Consider the following 6,973-nt stretch of genomic DNA (forward strand, 5'->3'; position numbering starts at 1 on the left):
AAAAAAAAAAAAAAAAGTAAGTATGAGTCAGAATAAACTTGATGGCAATGGATTTGGATTTTTTATTTTATTATTATATCTGCCTAGCTCAAGGTTTGGCTAGTACATAGTACATACTCAGTAAGTATTTGTTGAATGAACGATAAGTGAACAGATGAAGAGCAAAGACACCTAAAAGTCAAAGAGAATAGTGTTAGCCAAGTCAGGAGACCTTTATCAACTACTACCTCATCTTTCTTGCTGGGTCATATCCCTTCTTTTCTTGGGGTCTCCATAACTTCCGTGTGTAAAATTAAGTGCTGTAAAACTCAATGATCCCTTAGATGTTTTCTACCTGTGGCAGTTTATGACTCTGGGATCTGTACTTCTGTTCAACCTACCAGAAAGTGAAAAAAAGAAAAAATCTCCATCTACTCTTCAGATACTATTTTGTTAATGCTAATGGAAAAAGTTCTGATGTGGTGCTGTAGGATAAGTATTGGATTTCTAACCACAAGGTTGGCAGTTCAAACCCCCAGCAGCTCCTCAGAAACCTTATACAGCATCACTATGAGTAAGAACTGACTGGATAACACTTAACAACAACAATAACAATGGGAAAAGGGAAAAAACTCTGGGTTTGGGACCAAGCCAGTTTCAGTGTATCCATTGTCTCTCACCCCAACTATTGGTGTGGCTCGTTGGGTTCTCTTGTTTCCATAAGTTAAACAGCATTTAATGCCATCCACTTCTCCCCTCCTCTACTTTGTTGTTGCTTTTAATCCTTTTGTTGTGAACTGAGTGCCAGTTTACAGGACAGATCATCAGTTTTACATTCAACAGGTAATATTTTGTTTCATTGCAATCATTAAAATTTCCTCTGTGTACCATCACATAAAAGCATTTATCCTCATTCCCTTTTTAATCGTTTTTTAGTACACATAACACACAGAAAATGTGTGGTATGTTCGTTTAAATGTTCATAAGGTATATTTGCAAGCTAGCCACCTGCCAGAGACATAAAGCCTTTCTCATTCCATGGGCTTGAAGTTCTCAGCTGCACTATTTCTCTATACCAATGTTTCTGCCACTGTCTCTGCTGTCTCTGCTTTTCTGGTTAATATCCCACACTCCACTCAAGCTCTTCCCTCTTGATGGTCCTAGGGTCCTCTGTTCTTGAAATGAAAGATTAATTACTCCCCCCTTTTAGTTACACATCTTCTACATTTACAGTTGTGGCAATCACACATAGTCCTGAAAACTGCTACTCTCAATTGAATCATAAAATGCTATCCCCATCATCCCCATCCCCTTTCACCAGACCCATCTAAAAAAAAGGAAAAATATTGAGTGGGGATTCTACCTTACCTCCCTTGATCTGAAACTAAGCTCACTCATGAAAGCTTGTAAGCCAGCCACTTCGTACCTTTATAGCCCCTCTTTTGTATTTTTTTATTTATTTTTTTAATTTTAGGTATGATACTTGCTCATTTAAAAAAAGTTTTTATTGTGAATTGAGCGATAGTTTACATGGAAGAGCATCGGTTTTACATTCATCGTTTCATTGCAATGATTATACTCTCCTCCGTGCATCATCATTCAACAATATTTGCTTCTATTCCCTCTGTTTTTTGGTGGTTTTTTTTTTTTTTTTTTTTTTTTTTTTTTATGCACACAAATACACTTAGGAAAATATAATCATTTAAACAACCAAAGGGCACATTCTTCAAGATTGCCTCCATGCCACCTATATCTGGCCACCGGCACACAGCCTTTCTCTTTCCATGAGTCTAAAATCCTCAGTTATTCTATCTCTCAATGTCCTCATCTCTGCCTCCATCTCTGGTGTTGCTGATTCTCTGGATAGGGTGTAACATTCTGCTCATGCTCTTTTCCCTTGATGGTCCTACGGTCCTCTGTTCCTGGACCATAAGATTAACTTCTCTCCTCTTTTTGTTACAAAACTTCTACATTTACAGTTGTGACAGTCACAATTAGTCATGATAGCAATTACTCACTATTGAATCATAACAATCTTATGCCCGTCTCTTCTCACCAGACCTGTCAAGACAAGATGAATACTATTCAGTGGGGATTCTACCTTACCCACACACTCTGAAACTAAACTTCCTCTTGAAAACTTGTAAGCCAGTCACTTTGTGCCTTTATAGCCACCCTCCCTGCAAATTTTAGGTAGCCAGTGTCTAAGTTGCCTGTCCCTATCAACCCTGTGTACAGAGGGGATAGGATTGATCCTTGATATGAAGATTCCTTCCCTCTCAGTTGGTATTTTGAGCTACTACATCCATAAGTATAGATCATCTTCATCAAATTGTAACAATTTACACTTGTTTCCTTTATAAAACAACAACAACAATAACAAAAAACTTATCTTCCTCTAGTTGATTTCTGATCATCAAGCCATTGAAGCTAGGTTGAGTGGGTACTATTTACAAGTTTGGACTTTCTTGTGTGTCTCCCCTCACTTCATATCAGCTGGACACTTCACTCTCAGCTCTAGGCCTCCGTGGCTATGTCCTTGTCCATGGGATCAGGGGTCCCCATGTTTCACCACACTTCGGACCAACCAGCCCTTCCTCTTTTCTCTCTCATCTCCAGGTGGACATGAGTCTATGGAATGTTGTTGAACTTGGCCCATATTATCATTGCTGCCTTTCCCCTCTTCCACTCACCAGGAGACCAACATGGTCACCAGCAAGCTTACATGACTGCTCATGTTTCAGTCTTGAAGGGGGGTTTGTCCTGAAGGGACTTGATTGCTTGCCTTGATGGCTTCCCGGCGAATGACTTGCCTGTTCTTGTAGTGGCCAATCAGACTGCCATTTTTGTTTTGGATTTTTCTTGCTGATCTTTCTTTCAAGAAGTATCTCTGATTCTTTAGCACTTCCAGGCTGATTTGCTTGTCCTTTCTAGTGGGAATGTTCTAGAACCCCTTTTAAGTATTCCAATCAGTTGTAGGCTGAAGACAGGGTTACACGTTTTCTATTATCATGTTTGCCTATATTCCTTTCTATCCATTCAAGTGTCTATTTTACAGTAGCAGGCAAGGGAAACCAATATCCGTGACAGTCAAGCTTCTTAAAATTATTTCCCCTTTTTTACCCATTCAGACTATGTTTCAATTCCTGTATCACAGAGTCCTGGTTGTTCCAAGGTTGAGCATACATTGCTATTTACCTCTGTTTCATTTATCCTATGCAAACCCGCCTCAGGGTTAATTTCTGGATTCTCAGTTCTGTTCCATTGATCTATGTATCTTTCATTGTACCAGTACCAGGCTGTTTTGATCATTGTAGTCATGTAGTAAATTTTGAAATTACGGTGTGAGAGGCCTCCAACTTTGTTCTTCTTAAGCAGTGCTTTGCTTATCTTGGATCTCCTTTCCATATAAAGTTTGTAATTGTTTTTTCCATCTCTCTAAAGAGTGTCATTGGAATCTGGATTGGGATTGCATTATATGTGTAGATTGTTTTCAGTAATATTAACATTTTCACAATGTTAAGTCTTCCTATCCAGGAGGATGGTATATTCTTCCAGTTTTGTCTCTTTTGTTTTCTTGTGGTAGTATTTCGTAGTTTTCTTTGTATAGGTCTTTTGTTTCTCTGGTTACATTTATTCCTAAATATTTCATCCTTTGGGCCACTATTGTCGATGGTATTGCTTTCCTAATTTCCTTTTCAGCGCTGTCATATAGAGGAATCCAACTGATTTTTGTATGTTGATCTTGTACCCTGCCACTTTGCTGAACCTTCCAATGAGTTCTAGTAGTTTTTTTTTTTTTTTTTTTTTTTGCGAGTCATTGGAGTTTTCTATAGAGAGTGATAGGGAAGATTCTAGTGACCAGGTTAAACAAGACTCCAAGGATCCACATTCCAAATTTAAGGAGTTTTGCCTCTTTAGTCTTACACAGTTTGGTTAATCAACACTTGGTCCTTCTGTAGGTTCCCAGCTTCCACTTGTCATATTCTCCAGTTTTTGGTTCTTGGCAGTTCTGGCGAGAGAAACTGACAAAGCAGTGATGACTTCTCCCCAAGCTATACCAGAAAAAACACAAAATGATGACCAATTTAATGTTTTTGGTGGTCTTTTAAATGTAAGTTAACAGATACCAATTTTAATTAGGTGCTTTTAAGTAGTCTGATTTGAACCAGTAACTCAGGTTTTGGATCTTACTGTCTAGCTTTCAAAACTTCCACTGAGCTCTCACCATAATTACAATCCTTTGACCTAAGAACACAGGTCTAGATGCAAAATAATACCATTCAATAGTGTCTTCATTCCACAACACCATGTTCATCACTGAGTGTTTAGGGACACCTTATCCTTAGACCTGCTACAAACGTGGGGGGCAGCTACAAAACCAGATCATCCACAAAGCTTACGAAAGCCTTGCCAGCCATCTCAAAGTGGTTCAGATAGTTGAGACCAAGGACATCAGCCTTTTTTTTAAGGGGGATGATGTGCCAGGTCTGCTGTGCAGGTTCTGCGCCAGACTCTCCCCTCCCCCCATAACATTCCAGAGGAACACTGGAAAACACGTCTGGCACCAGAGTTTAGAACTTTTTCAATTTGTCCCAAAGTCACTGAAGCAAAAACCATGGTAAAACATCCTGCTTGCCTTTACATCCCCCAACGAAAACAAAACAAAACAAAAACTATTTGTAGGAAAAAAATGGTTTTGTACATGGGATAAAACTTAATATAAATTAAAATCCAGTCAAAACCAGAGGGCAGCTCTTTTTGAAACATGTTCCATAGGATTTCTAACTAGACCACTGGGTCACTGTCTTGGAACGTCCTCAGAAGGCTCTGTCATGATCCTATAACAAAGTAAATGCTTGAGTCCTTGCTTTCAGATGGAAGAGGGAAAAGACAGGGATGGAAGATCTACTCAAACTTCGTCTTCTTTCCTTGTGGTTTGTGATTTCCTCCTCTGCCTCCCTGGAGTCATCCTCACACTCCAAATCCTCCTCTGCTTCTGCCACCTAATCCACCCTGGCCTCCTATGCCATGGCTGCCTCTGGCTCCAAATCCTCCTCGGCCTCCACCTCGGCCTCCGAAACTACCTTCTCTCTTAGGCTTGGCACAGTCCAAGATAACTTTGCTTTCATCAATTTCCCCATCCTCCATGGCCTCCTTGGCGGCTTTAGCATCTTCCTCACTGTTGAAGTCTACAAACCCAAACCCTTTGGAGGAGCCTGTTTCATGGTAGGTGACTATCCTGGTATGAACAGAACCATCAAATGACTCCTTCAATGTTTCCTCAGTTGTGTCCTCAGACAGACCTTTGACAAACAGTGTTTTGGATGGCTGGCTTCTCACATTAGGGGATCCCCTGGATCCTTGCAATTCCAGCCTTATGGCTCTGCCCTCAATTTCTCTTTTATCACAATAATTTAAAGCTTCTTTAGCATCTTAACATGAAGGAAATTCTAGATTTGCCGTTCTGGTTCTGAGGCACTTTGACAGCAGTTGCCTTCTCAAACACTTCCTAGAGAGTTTCTTCTGTTGCACTGTAGGAGAGGTTACTTAAAACAAGTGTTTTTGATTCACTTCTCCAAGTGCATGTCTTCCTACCTCTGTGGTCTTGATTTTGACCTTTCTCCCTAGTATAGTACAAGGATATAGAGTGGCCATCAATCTCTTTCCCTTGCTTTTCTTTAAAGGTTTTGTCAGCATCAGCTTCTGTTTTGAATTTGAGATAAGAAATCCCTTTACTCTTTCCATCTTAGCTGACTAATCTGATCTATATGGCATCTTCAAACACTTTTTTTAATTCATCCTGAGTGACTTTGTAAGTCCAGTTTTGGCCAAAAGTGTTCTGGCATCTGGTCTTTCTTACTGTCTTCTCCCTTTGGTCTCTCTAGTTTAATTTCAGTACCAAAAACCTTTAAACCAGTGAGTTTCAAGGCTTTTTTCAGGTCTTCACAGATTCAAAATCCGCATAGCCAAATTTCCTGGTCATACCAATTCTGACATCCATGACAACAAGATCATTTTTAGCAAAAAGGTCACTGAGACCAGTTTTTAATTCTGGAGTAGACTTGTTATAATTCAGGTTTCCAACAAATAGATTGAAACCTGTAGTTGGTTCTACGGCTTCCACTTTCTGCTTTTTGGCTTCAGGAGTGCTTTCTGTTTGGCAATTCCCTCCTTTTGTTTTCCATGCACTTGTTTGATAGGTTCTACCTCCTCTTCTTCATCGTCCTCATCTTCCTCTTCTTCATCCTCTTTCCCATCATCATCATCATCTTCATCATCGTCATCATTGTCCTCAGCCACACTCTTGGTTTTCACAGGAACCACCTCGGCAGGAGCTTTCTTGTCTTTTGCTCGGGTAGTGCCCATGGCCTCTTCTTCAAAGTCATCTGCTTCATCCTCCTTGCCCATCTCCTCCTCCTCATCATCATCACCCTCATCATCTCCGTCATCATCAGTGTCATCTTTGTCATCAAGGTGAGGGGAAGCTGCTTCTTTTGTCATGATGGGTTCAAATTCATCCTCATCCTCATCATCTTCCTCACCATCTTCCTCTTGCTCTCTTCCTTCTTGACATTCTTGCCATTCTTTGTCCCCTTAGCTGGAGGAGCAGCTCCCTTCTTACCGGAGGTCACCACCACTGCTTTGCCTGGGGTGGCTCCCTTTTTGCCAGCTGTTGCTGTGCTTTGGCTGCTTTAACTATCTTCTAAACTGATGTGTCAGCTGCCATATTGCCAGGGGTGACAGCTGCTTTCTTGGCTGGTGCAGCAACTACCTTTTTTGTGGGGGAAACCACCACCTTCTTTGATGGCAGTGTGGTGTGCTTCTTGCCTTTTTTGTGAGGAATGACTTCTCCTCCACTGCTTTCTTCTTCTTCTTCCTCTTCTTCTTCTTCCTCTTCTTCTTCTTCTTCTTCTTCTTCTTCTTCTTCTTCTTCTTCTTCTTCTTCTTCTTCTTCTTCTTCTTCTTCTTCTTCTTCTTCTTCTTCTTCTTC

General features: G+C 40.5%; 1 protein-coding gene and 1 pseudogene across 1 annotated transcript in view; both read left to right on the forward strand.

The window, feature by feature from the left end:
- LOC102827470 (monocarboxylate transporter 8-like) overlaps positions 1–6,973 on the forward strand; it is a 372,707-nt gene that overhangs the window by 40,320 nt on the left and 325,414 nt on the right.
- On the forward strand, positions 4,857–5,495 carry LOC102827088 (annotated as a pseudogene).

The sequence above is a fragment of the Chrysochloris asiatica genome, unplaced genomic scaffold, assembly GCF_000296735.1.
Source record: "Chrysochloris asiatica unplaced genomic scaffold, ChrAsi1.0 scaffold00239, whole genome shotgun sequence".
Classification (NCBI taxonomy): Eukaryota; Metazoa; Chordata; class Mammalia; order Afrosoricida; family Chrysochloridae; genus Chrysochloris; species Chrysochloris asiatica.